Genomic DNA, 14412 nt, shown 5'->3' on the forward strand with positions numbered 1-14412 from the left:
ACAAATCTTTTGACAAAGTAACATGATTTAAAACAAGGACTTTAACCTTACCCAGAATATACACTCAAACATCATACATTGCTCTTGTAACATTTTCCTTTCATAAGGTGCGGACAACATGGGGCATCCTTTTGCATATGACATTATTATACTTTTTGTTTAAGACGTTCAATGACGATGATGATCTTTACAAATGAAAGAGTCGAGTAGGTGAATCCAGTTTAGGTCAGTTGCTTGAAAATTAAACTCTAAAGATGAAATTTTTGACTTTCAACAAACACCTAGGCTATAACAGGTTCTTCTTGACAATCTTAAGAAATTAAAACCGTAAAGCTGAGCTATTCCACTAAGGCAATTGGTTATAGAGGAAACTTGAAAGCCCTGGTCTTATGAGTAGATTACGTTCAAACCATGACATTGCTCGGACACTTGGCAATTCGGTGTTTGCTCCACTGCTCTTGTCAGGCTGAAGACTCTGTGATGAAATGAACCCTTCAGTGAACTTGATAAAACTGATTATAATGTTAAGTGGTCCCTCTAAAGCAATTGGTTAAACGCCCCGGCTTTATGGATCCAGCTTGCCAGATAACGACAAATTAAATCAAATTTATCTGAGCAAGAAACTTTCGGTAATGATGGACTAAGGGAGTTAAGGAACACCTGTTATAGTCAAATTCACACGAGCACTCAAGAATTTCATTTTTAGACCGATATTTCTGCACTACCTTTGTTAGAGGTGCTTACAAAACTTGAACAAATGGAAGATTCCAGAGGACCGAAATAAAAGGTCTAGTAATTGATCATGCTAGTCGCGTCATTTTGTCTGCACCCAATTAAAATGCCAAAGCATGTTGCGGTATTTAAAATGACATTTTGGGTTACCAAAACCTTAGAAATGAAGTCAACCTAAATCCAACTCATCCATTTGAACATTTTTCAAAGAGCTGTAACTCTGAAAGCATTAAAAGAGCTCTTGATTCCTTTGATATTCTTTGAACTCACGTTTACAATTTGCGAACAATATTTTACAACATTTTTATTATTTTCCGTCCTAAAACAAGAAAAAGGAGAAAAACATTTTCAAACAGAACAATATCAGATATGAAATGTCTGTAAAGCCCAAGCTCGAGAAGCAAATGGGGCACGATCGATTCCATGGACCAGATTGGCAGATAAAGCACGAAGAGATAACACATAATTCATTCATGTTGCATGCATCTTAGACATACTTAGGTGCGTCACATTCATCATTTTAACATACACGTTTTTGCAGCTTTTAGAGTCAAGTTTTGACTTCAGGATGAAGGATACTCGATTCTCAAGCGCCTTCAAAGAAGGATGGTGGTTGCTTAACTCGGCAGTAAGGAGCTACACCTCAACCGACTTGATATCTCAGAACCAATTTCAGATAGGTTCGAGAACCAGTTCAAAACAAATCCAGTTCGACTCAAACTCATCCATGAGCATCATGTTTCCAGTTAAAACTTTCAAGCCAGATTTCAATTCCACGACGGAAGATATCCGACTCAAAATTTGGCGAAAAGGGCCATCATTCATTTAAAGGAAATTTACAGCACAGCTTAAGTCAAGAAAAGTTGTCTGTCAACAAACAATTTCCCAATTTCAGAGCCAATTTCAACTTCACAACGAAGGATATTGGACTCCAGACAACGCAAGTTCAACTTCACGACGAAGGGACCGCTGGTTGTCAACAAACAATTTCCCAATTTCGGAGCCAATTTCAACTTCACAACGAAGGATATTGGACTCCAGACAACGCATGTTCAACTTCACGACGAAGGGACCGCTGGTTGTCAACAAACAATTTCCCAATTTCGGAGCCAATTTCAACTTCACAGCGAAAGATATTGGACTCCAGACAACGTAAGTTCAACTTCACGACGAAGGGACCGCGGGTTGTCAACAAACAACTTCTCAATTTCAGAGCCAATTTCAACTTCACAACGAAGGATATTGGACTCGAGACAACGCAAGTTCAACTTCACGACGAAGGGACCGCTGGTTGTCAACAAACAATTTCCCAATTTCGGAGCCAATTTCAACTTCACAGCGAAGGATATTGGACTCCAGACAACGTAAGTTCAACTTCACGATGAAGGGACCGCTGGTTGTCAACAAACAACTTCTCAATTTCAGAGCCAATTTCAACTTCACAACGAAGGATATTGGACTCGAGACAACGCAAGTTCAACTTCACGACGAAGGGACCGCTGGTTGTCAACAAACAATTTCCCAATTTCGGAGCCAATTTCAACTTCACAACGAAGGATATTGGACTCGAGACAACGCAAGTTCAACTTCACGACGAAGGGACCGCTGGTTGTCAACAAACAACTTCCCAATTTCATAGCCAATTTCAACTTCACGGCGAAGGATATTGGACTCCAGACAACGCAAGTTCAACTTCACAACGAAGGGACGACTGGTTGTCAACAAACAATTTCCCAGTTCCAAAGCCAATTTCAACTTCACGACGGAGGATATTGGACTTGGAACAATACAATTTACTTGGATTTCAACTTCACGACGAAGGATATCCAATTCTTTGCTCAGCTTAACGACGAAGGGTCATCCGCGGTTTCAACTTCATGACGAAGGGAATCGTGCACACAAGCAACATCAATCTCTAGATTGGATTTCAACTTCACGACGAGGGATATCCAACTCAAAGAAGGAGTATCTGCCAACCAAAGACCTTTGAGTTCAACTAGGCTCAGCTCCAAAGCACATCATTTGCAGCATAGCTTAAGTTGAGAAGGGCTATCTGCTAAAGACATTCGAGTTCGATTATATTCAACTTAGAGGCAAATCAAGCTTACATAATAGCTCCAGGCAAGAAGGGCTATCTGTCAATAAAATTGTCGAGTTCGGCTCCATTCAGCTCGATGACACCTCAATCACACTACTGTTCGGCTACAATCGAGGTTTTCAAGTCGAGAAGAAGACCTGGGTTAACCGTGTCTTAGTGACAATAAGCCGTTTTTCCGGTAACATAGCTTAGGTCGAGGAAAGCTATCTGTCAGCGAAGACCTTTCGGGTTCGGTTTCATTCAGCTCGAGGGCCTGTCAACTACATGAGGGAGTCATTCTTCAACTCCACCGAACGAAAATTAGTGTCATTTTATCTTTGTCCTATTTTTCGTTCCACGAAAAAGGACAAAGAGGGGCAGCTGTAGACACTAATTTCTCACCCATCTCCCTGTTTTTCCGCCAATGACTCCTCACAACCCTTGCACCAGATTTCTCGGCACACTCAACCACCAAGCAACAACCCCTCGTCAACAACTGAATCCCGGTGATCTCGGGATTGAGTGGAAACAACCCCCTAACTCACCTATAAGTACCTGCAACAGGGTAGAACAAGGGGGGGTTCTGATCCCAGGAGAAAAAGGGGGAAAAAGCAAAAAGGAATGGAAGAGAGAAAGAGGGAGATCGAACCGAAAAGAAAATAAGGGGAATACTGGAATTAAAAAGGGGAGAGAGAGCTAAAACGTGTCCCAGTCCCAGAGTGATCATCAGCTACCGTTTAACGAGAATGGTTCTCAAGACATGTTCATATACCAAGTGTTGAACGAAGTAAACGCTCATGGCCCGGGAATCAACAACCTTCGTCAGTTTCATGTATCCCAAAGAAACCAAATTGTTGTAACCATGCTTGAACCAGCCAGGAACCACGGGGGAGAAAACCAGAAAAAGAACAATGGTCTAGATGGCAAAGGAGACGACCTGATGTTGAAACGGTTAGTGCAAAAAATTCTTTTAAGTTTCTCTTCAATGGAAATTGCATTCAATTCTATCTACGTAGTAAATTTTTTTAATTTTATTTTACTATTCTTTTAACCTCTTTTATGTGCTTGTGTCTCGAGGAGGGGACGTGTGTGTAGAGAGAGAGAAACAATTGGTTGCCATGCATCTTCATGCAGTGAAACATGCACTTTAAAAGATTTGAATTTGGATGTGGGATTAGGCCATGAATCACAAGGCAGTAAACAACAAAAATTCCAGATATTGATAAATGCTTGGATGTGGTTTCCACTTTACAAGTTAAGAAGGATGCCATAACATGTCAAATCGCTGCTCGAGATGCTTTACGAGAGTGAACACGACGTGTTAACGAAGGCGTATCTACCTAAGCGGCTAGGCGTACTATCACAAGTTTACAACGTCTGGCGCGCTTTGCTTCGCTGCTAAGGTTTCACGCCATGTAATATCAACGCTAACCGATAATATCCGTTCAAGTTCAAAGAAATGGAGAAGCATGCTCTCACTCGCGTACACAACCAGCCCTTGATCCCGAGAAGTCAGAGCTGCATCATCCGATTTTCGCAAGGGACAAAAATTCAACAGTACCAGGAGGACGTACAAGGTGATTGAGCATCTTGGTGTTGTTCATGGCATTTGATTTAGGGTTTTCACAACGTGTCAGACGATCATGTCTACCATAATGTAGAGTACTGGTAGCCCGAGAGTGCTATTGCTTATGAAATTTTGTTACAGTCCCATCACCGGTAACGCTTCTACAAACGACACCCTTATACCTTTATTTGGTTGTTTGCTATGCCTCAAATAAGGTATGGAACTACACAATTATTTTCTCTATAACACAAGCACTAGAGATGAATATGTGTATAATTCTGGTCCTTGGTTTATTCTTATATATGCTTGGAGTGCCCATTTCCATTTGTACTGCTGGGTATGTTCTGCTAGCTTACTTTTATTGGAATATGCTACGGGTTCATGACCTTCATACTTGTGTGAACATATGGAAGTATTCTTTCATTATGTTTATCAGGCTTTTGTTTCCATGAAAGTTTGCTGATCAATTTTTTGTTTTAAAATGTTAAAATCTATCAAAGGTTCAAAGGATTACTTTAATACAATTTGCAGAGCATTTTAATAGTTTTAGTCTACGTACATTGCTGTTATTTGTGCATGTTAATTAGGCTTGATTGTTACATCATGATAGACTTCGTTACTATTAGATACGAGATTGAAGGGATGTATGTTATATTTAGTATTTTTAATCTAACATTTTTTTTAAAAATTCTTTTTTAGGGACAATTTTAATTAATCAAGGGTAAATGATTTGAATTGATTATTTGAATTTTAATTTAATTTTTTTAATTTTTTCACAACTAAGACAACCGACAAATTAATTGGTACCGAAAGGGCGGATCAAGGGTGCTAATCCTTCCTTGACCGTAACCGACTCCCGATCCCGACATATTTCTGGTAAGACGCAGATCAGGTAAAAAATAGGGTATCCGATCAACCCATTTATTTTTAAATAAATGATCGGTGGCGACTCTAACTCAATTCATCCAAGTCAAAGCCCAATTCCGGGGCCCAACCGAAAGACGGTTGCGACAGCTTGGCGACTCCGCTGGGGACAGGTAAGTGAGTCAGGCCGAAATTAATTTTCGGTTGTCTTTTATGCGAAAACGATAAATTTAAATTTTAATTTATTTATTCGATTCCAATTATTTATCTTTGATTATTTTCAAATAAATAGTTGTACTAACATTTTTTAATGATTTCAGATTTTTCAAAGTTTTCATCTCAGGCTCTATACCCGAGCTCCAAACCCTATTTAAGTGGGGGTGAAAGCGACGCCTTCGTGTGAATTTATTCACCGTGCGGGCCTAGCAAGTAGCCTTCGGGATTCATATACCTTATGTCTTCGTGTGAATTTATTCACCGCACAGACATAAGGGAATGTGTCCTCTCGAGTTTAACTTAGTCCACACAAGCCTGTGATGGGTTTAGGACTAAGGGTCTGGCAAGCCCAAGGGGGCACCGGCAAGGAGAACTCGAGTACCTTTTTTTTTAGAACCTAAACTGGGAGAGTACAGAGAATTAGAGCCCACCCCAAAACCTCATTCCAAACCCTAGGTTGTTTCGTTTCCTGCATTATTTTATGTTCAAAGCATGCGAACTAGACAAATATGCGGTTAGGATTTGTTTGAAATTAGCATACGGGATAGAAATCATGTCCGAGTTGGAATATTAATCATGTTCGGGTAGATATCATGTGGGGTAGGACTTTTATTTTTCATGATTATTTTTACCTCACTAACTTTTTTTCTCTTTCACTTTATTTTCATCCCTTGCATCATTTAAAAGAGGTGTTGATCCACCAAAAACGTGTTTTGCTAAACATGAATAATCTGCATTAATGGACAAAGGGGTTGTAATACAAGAGATGAAAATGCAGAGGACAGTCTACAAGGAGACTATGTGTCACATTTAATCCAGAAGACGTGGTGCCCGCGATTGAAGAATATATCACTATACTGCATTATAAATGACTCAATGAACCGGGTCTACATCAAGCACAATGAAAGTCTATCTTTGAAGAACTGACTGGCAGAAGTTGCAGGGGCAAAATGAAGACCACTGATCTTAGGAGTCACTTCAAAGACGACAATGGCAAAATGATAACTGAAATGGGAGACCATTACCGACGAATTCAAGAAACAGACAAATGGACTTAACATAGTTCCTATCAATTAAGGGCTCCAATGACGTATTCGTTGGGAACAGGCTCAACGAAAGATAAATGCCGGAGGTGCAGTCCTTTAAGAATTTTTTTTAGGGCAAACAACTCGTCATTTGCACTGTTCATCCAGAGAAGCCAGAGCGGTTCGACAGGTTATTCAACTGATGACGGATGAAGGCAGAAGACTAGTCAACATGTTAGAAGCTGTCAGAATATTTTTTGTCTCTTAAAAGATAAAACACTTTTGTCCCCAATAAGGATTATTTCTAGTAACAGACACATTTTTTGGATCAATGCCTCGAACATTTCATGCATCATGCATTCAGACATATTGTGCATTATGTTATTTTTCTTTACAGTCGTATTATTTTTCCCTTTTCATTACATTCACATGTCTCATAAAAGATGAGAACATTTCGATCCTATGACATATAAGGAGCTTTACCAACAATTGTTTGACGCACACGTGATGTCACCATATCCAGAGAAATCCATGAAGCCTCGTACCCCAGGTAGTATGATGAGAACGCTCATTGCGAAAATCATAGCGGAGTCCTAAGGCGCACTATCGAGAATTACTCCACAATCAAGAGAATCATACAGAAAATATGTAACAAGAATCGGATCGACTTCAACAACTTGGGGGCATTCAAGTGAGGAAGATCATTTCATCATTTGAGGCATTCTGTTTGAATATGTTTTTTCATTACTTCTCAAATTTTTGTAAGGAATTTTGAATGAATCACATTTGCAAACTTGCAATTCTTTGAATATCATTTGAATTAAGAAACTCTGTAAATGATTTAAAGTTACAAATCTTTTGACAAAGTAACATGATTTAAAACAAGGACTTTAACCTTACCCAGAATATACACTCAAACATCATACATTGCTCTTGTAACATTTTCCTTTCATAAGGTGCGGACAACATGGGGCATCCTTTTGCATATGACATTATTATACTTGTAACTTGGGGCATTTTAATAGTTTTAGTCTACGTACATTGCTGTTATTTGTGCATGTTAATTAGGCTTGATTGTTACATCATGATAGACTTCGTTACTATTAGATACGAGATTGAAGGGATGTATGTTATATTTAGTATTTTTAATCTAACATTTTTTTTAAAAATTCTTTTTTAGGGACAATTTTAATTAATCAAGGGTAAATGATTTGAATTGATTATTTGAATTTTAATTTAATTTTTTTAATTTTTTCACAACTAAGACAACCGACAAATTAATTGGTACCGAAAGGGCGGATCAAGGGTGCTAATCCTTCCTTGACCGTAACCGACTCCCGATCCCGACATATTTCTGGTAAGACGCAGATCAGGTAAGAAATAGGGTATCCGATCAACCCATTTATTTTTAAATAAATGATCGGTGGCGACTCTAACTCAATTCATCCAAGTCAAAGCCCAATTACGGGGCCCAACCGAAAGACGGTTGCGACATTGTCGAAAAAGATAAAAAAAAATCTTTACAATTCGTTTCAACCACAATATGTCCCAAATCTAAATCTCCACATCTAAGATGAAGCAACACCCTAAAGCTTTAGAGAAACCTATTACCCACCCATCGTTGGGTCCTCGGATAACATCCCACACGATGGATGGCACGTCGCATGTTCCTAACACCATCTGTATTTAACTTGCACCAACCGACCGAAGGTAACTGCCAATCACCAACATCACGTTGTACCCGCAGTGATAGATAATGACAACGGGAATATGGATGTTTCTCATTGTTGAAGGATCAATCCTAGAAAGCTCTAGACTCGATCAAAGAACAAGAGAAAATGAGAGAAGATGGGCGGTGATAAAGTAGGGTTCTGTATGGATTAGGGTTGCTGAAAATTGAGACAAAAACAAGGTTAAGACAAAAGATAATAAGGATAAGGTAAATACAAAGGAAAACAAAGACAATGGATGTAATAGGATAATAACAACTTAGCCAAATTAGGGTTTTCGATAAAATTGTTCCTGACATAGAATCAAGCAAATAGATAGGCTTTAGAAAGAGGATAAACTAAGGATTAAATATATGCAAATGAAAATATGAAAAGATAAACGAATCAATGGAAAAATTGAAATTAAAATTTCCCCCGATAGGTACGGGAATAACGCAAACTTGGATAATGGTGGTGGTGGGTGAGTTTGTTGTTGTTGATGATGATAGAGATGATGATAAACGATGGATAATTATCATACGAATCCTCCTAATTGCAGTTTACTAGGAAAACTCAATCATAGGATATAACCAGCCCTCCTAATCGGAATGAAGAGGCAAACCAGAGTGTGAAGATCTATCTCACAAAGAACTTGAAAAGAACTTAATGAAAAAAGCTTCAAAGGCACAAGGTAATCGACACTTACAAAAATGAACTCCTATTATATTGTATTCAAGAAAAAATGTGTCTACAATGGTGGGAGGAGCATCCTTCAATAGGATGGAGTCCTTGTTGTAACATAACTAAGACTTGAACAAGTAATAAAATAATAGTAAAATACTTTCTTAATCCACATGATATCGGTAGCATCAATTTAGGCCCTTGATGTAGAGTTTGATTCGATGATGGAGATGAAAACTAGGAGTATGAATGCATGACTTGGTCTTTAGATTTTGGATGTGATTAATGGTTTAAAGGTGGCAGATTGGAGAATAAGATGGGGGCTGCTAGAGTTTTGTCGTTACAAGAAAATTATTTTACTAACCTTAACTTAAACTATTATTAGAATAAAAACATTGAAAATTCGTAATTAATTACAAAATCTCGTATTAATCTCGTATAAGATTTCTGTATAAATTATCTCCACTAAAATGGACATATCTCGAGTTTCAGATATCAGATTGATACGATTCAAGAACTATTGGAAAGCTAAGATACAACCTGATGAGTGATCAAATTTGCATTTATTTTGTTAACAATTATTCCTCGTTGTTGGTTTTATATTATTGATTTGGTTCTGTTTTTCTTATTTTCATGTAGAAACTTATTTTCTAGAACTAGCAGTAAAGAGATGAATTTTGCATTTTTTTTATTTTTGGAATCGTGGCTGGAGACACGGGCACGACCTGAGGCACGACGCAATTTGACATGGTAGAATCTGACGATCTAGTCAGTAACAACAGTTTCTAGAAGGTCTAATCACTATTTTTCTGAAATGGGGACGATAGAAATTATTTAAGGATTTTAAGTTTGAATTTTTAATATAAATACTTTGGATAAATCTTTTAATTTGATATTGGGATATTTTATTTTAAATATTTTCTTTTATCTTTAGGAAATTTATTTCTTGTAATTCTCTAGTTTATAAATACCCCTTAGGGTGAAGCTTGAAGATGTATTGAATTTGATTTTGTTCTTGGGGTTATTTTTATAAAAAAGTTTTATTTTTCTTTCTTTTCAAAAAAAAAATCTAAGTATGCTTTCATTCATGCTTGGCTAAACTTTTAATTAGCCAAAGACTAACGATGACTCAATTTTTATTGTGAGAATTGAAAAGCACCTAACATCTTTAGATAACATTCTCAAATTTCTGAAATCTTGATTTGGAAATCGGCATTTTCTTTAAAATTTTTACACTTTCATTTCAAAAAGTCGACATTGGTTTGAATGTTGTTTTGATTTGCTGTCGAGAGGAAGAATTGGTTGGTCGTAATTCGACTTCCTATGAACAAACTTAGCGACTGTCCGCAAAGGTGAATTGAGATCGAGTTTGATTCTCATTAAGACACCATAACCTGAGTCGGGCATTTCTAGCTTTTGAAGTTGTATTGGTGCTAATGACGATAGCTGTGGTTAGTCCAGCAAAGACTGAATTATGGAGATAAACTTAGGAATATCAATTTACTAGAGAAAAAAGTAAGTTATAAGAGTTGGGCCTTGTAGACTATAACCGACATGTTTCTTGAAGTAAAATCTCTTTCGATGATCAATTGGAATTGAGGCTAAGCAAAGCTTAAGGCTATTTTCATTTATTTAATTTCTTTTTAAAGATTTACCTTGTTTTTTCCCTTTCAAATTTTGGTTTATTTTCTTTTAACTTCATAACCACCTTTCTTTTCTTTATTTTTTTGCCTCAAACAGGTCAAAACAATTCAACATTGGAATCTCTTTAGTCCGTTCGGATTGACCCTTCTTCTCTTTACTACACTTTTATTTATTTTTATTTAAGAATAAGAAATATTTTATTTGGTAATTATGTCGATTGTCAAATTGGTGCCGTTACCGGGGACTTTGGCAAAGTTACTAATATAGTTTTGTTTTTATTTATGACCAGGTTGCATCCGAAAGAATTAGTAGATTATAAACCTAAAATTGAAGCACTTGTACGAAGAATACGTGGAGAAACACTTCAGCAAAGAAGACGAAAACGACAACGACAACGACAACGTGAATTGCAATCAGATCCAAATTTAGAAGCAACCCCTGAAACACAGTTCAATAAGATGAATAATCAGTTCAAATGACTGATCAAACAATACGAAAACTAGATGTGGCACCTGTCATACAACAACCGCTATGCATCGCATTCCTGAATAGTAAAATACTATTCGAGCTTAAGACGGGTCTAATTCATCTTCTGTCGACCTTTCATGGTTTGCCAAATGAAAACACACATAAATATCTCATGAAGTTTCATATGGTTTGCTTGAGTATGAAATGATATGGTGTATTCGAAGATCATATCAAACTCCGCGCCTTTTCTTTTTCCTTAGATGATTTGGCTAAGGATTGGTTATTTTATTTATCGCCTAATTCAGTTACTACAAGGGATAATATACTTGATTGTTTCTTGACATGTTCTTCCCTACAGTGAAGGCGAATGAATTAAGGAGAAACATTTTAGAAATCCGACAAAAAGACAATGAGTCATTATATGAATATTGAGAGTGATTCAAGAAACTTTACACCAGTTGCCCGTAACACGGACTATCAGAACAAACTTTCCTCCAGTATTTCTATGAAGGCTTGCTTCCTATGGAAATGAACATGATCGCTGCAATGAGTGGAGGGGCTCTTGTGAACGTGACTCCAAATGCGGCCAAAAATTTAATTTCTACTATGGTTGTTAACTCTCAACAGTTCCACCCATCCAGTGAGCCCACTTGACGGGTTACGAGATATGTATTCCCTCCTTAGAAGACAAAATTGATAAGTTAACTAATGTGGTTCAATATCTTCTTGTAGGTAAAATAAGTCCAGCTAGACTATGTGGAATTTGCACAATGTCAGATCATCTTACGGATTGTTGTCATGTGCTTCAAGATGATACTACGACCTACATAGATGATGTAGGAAACTTTTCAGGACCTCTCCAGAGACCATGTAACCCTTACACCAACACTTATAATTCGAGATGGAGAGATCATCTGAATTTTATCTATGGATCGAATTCTGGACTAAATCAAACCTATCAACCGAGGCCACCTGCACCTCAATAATATCAACCATGAAAATCGTCCTTAGAGTTGATTGTTGAATGACTGGCGCTATCCTATGAGAAATTTCATAATAGGACTGAAATACACTACCTTGATGTTAGAAACCCGAAATGAAGCTCATTTAGCCAACTAACACTCTCTTCTAGGACTTGGATGATAAAATCCACACTTTCTCTAGCAAAATAAGAAACCCAAAGAATGAATCTTTAAAACAAGGTTGTTCGAGGGATTAATGACGATATTGAAGTTAAAAAAAGCATAAAAGGGCTAAAAAACTTAGCCTTAGCTATGATACTTGGAGAGGAAATTAGGAGAAGGAAATGAGGAGGAAATAAAATTATGATAAGGAGATGAAAAAAAGATAAAAGCTCTCATCTTTTTAAAAATATGATAATTGCACTATTAATCCCTCCCCATCTTTCTACTATGCAAAAATCTCATTTTTATGATCAATCGGCCTAATTCCAACCCAATTAAGCCTAACTTGCTCCAGCGATTTTATTTATGAATTCCACATGGTCTCCATACCTCCTGGGTAAACCCAAAACTATTAATATGGGGTATGGGGTGTTACACATACATAAATTAAAATATTTATTAAGATATTATACTTTTAATCTTATTCACACGATAATCTATGTAATACATGCATCATATATACATGTATACATACATATAATAAAACCAAATTATAACTTTATAATTTATTGATGCATGTACGTATGTATGATACACATACATCAATACACATATTATACATACATATATATGCATGTAATGCTTATATCATATATACATGTATACATATATCATACATACATGTTTACATATCATCCATCCATACATGCATAGTGTGTAAGTATAATTTATTCATACATACTTATATCTATATATGTATGTATGTATGCATGTATATTTTGATGCATGTATATATGTATAATAATGATATGTACGTATGTATACATGTATGATATTAATGCATGTGTGTACTTATGAGAGACATATATACATGTCTATATGTATACATGTATATATATATATATGCATGTAATACATGTAGCATACATACATATATTATACATATATACATATGTGTTCTATATACATCCATACATACAATCATACATACATCCATACATTATATATATACATACATAATACATGTTCTACATGCATCATACACACATGCATATTCTACATAGTATATACATCATACATGCATCACATATATACATTAAATATATTTTATAATATTTCTAAATAAAAATATTGACTAAAAGGGTAAACTTTTTTCGCCAATTTTTAAATGAATCCAATTTAGTCTAATTTAATATTAATTTCAACTTTATATTTTACAAATGTTTCAATTTGACCACGTGTTGTTTAATTAATTTAAATTCTAGTTTATAATTTCATATTTATTCAATTTAGTCTTTAAAATTATCTTTTAATTCGAAATTGGCTCATACTTATTTATATTTTTGTATTTGCTTCAAACCATTTAAATCATATCATAAACTTCATTTCAAACCCTATAAATTATATCATAATCTCTTCAACCTTATAAATTTTTGTTCACAAAGTTTTTAAATGAATACAATTTAGTACATTTTTATATTAATTTCAACTTCATATTTTACAATTGTTTCAATTTGATCCTTGTGTGTTGTTTAATTTATTTAATTTCAATTTGTAATTTCATGTTTGTTCAAATTAGTCCTTAACATTATATTTTTATTCAAAACTGGCTCATACTTATTTATATTTTGTAATTTACTCCAAACCCTATAAACCACATTATAAACTTCATGTCAAACTCTATAAATTATATCATAATTTCCAAACCCTATAAACTTTTGTTCACCAACTTTTTAAATGGATGAAATTTAGTTAATTTTTATCTTAAATTTAGCTTCACATTTTATAATTATTTCGATTTGATCCCTTATATATCCTTGTTGTTTAATTTATATAAATTTTAGTTTGTAATTTCATGTTTGTTCAATTTAGTCCTTAAAATTGTATTTTATCAAAATTGACCCATTATAGTTTCTTTTTTTTAATTTACTCCGAATCCTATACAAGTACAATCATGAAAGGCGAAAAATAATTAACCCAAAAAATGATCCGACCTGAAGTCCATCCGTATCCGGTAAGATCCGACCTGAGTTTTATCTGTCAATGATGTGACCCGATCTGAACAAGATATGACCTGATGTTCATATGAACCTGAATTAACTTGATATTTAACTAATTCAGACTCAAATTGATATCGATCCGAACTGATTTTAACCTGACTTGAAACCGGACTGAATCTATTTCAAATCAACCTGAAAATGGCCCAAACTGATTTGTCTCAGACCTGATCTAATCTGAGTCGAACCATTAAATTGACCAGACATAACCCTTATCCGATTTGACTTGACCTGACATTATCCGACTA

This window comes from Hibiscus syriacus, unplaced genomic scaffold (assembly GCF_006381635.1).
Source record: "Hibiscus syriacus cultivar Baekdansim isolate YM2019G1 unplaced genomic scaffold, ASM638163v2 tig00110450_pilon, whole genome shotgun sequence".
Taxonomy (NCBI): Eukaryota; Viridiplantae; Streptophyta; class Magnoliopsida; order Malvales; family Malvaceae; genus Hibiscus; species Hibiscus syriacus.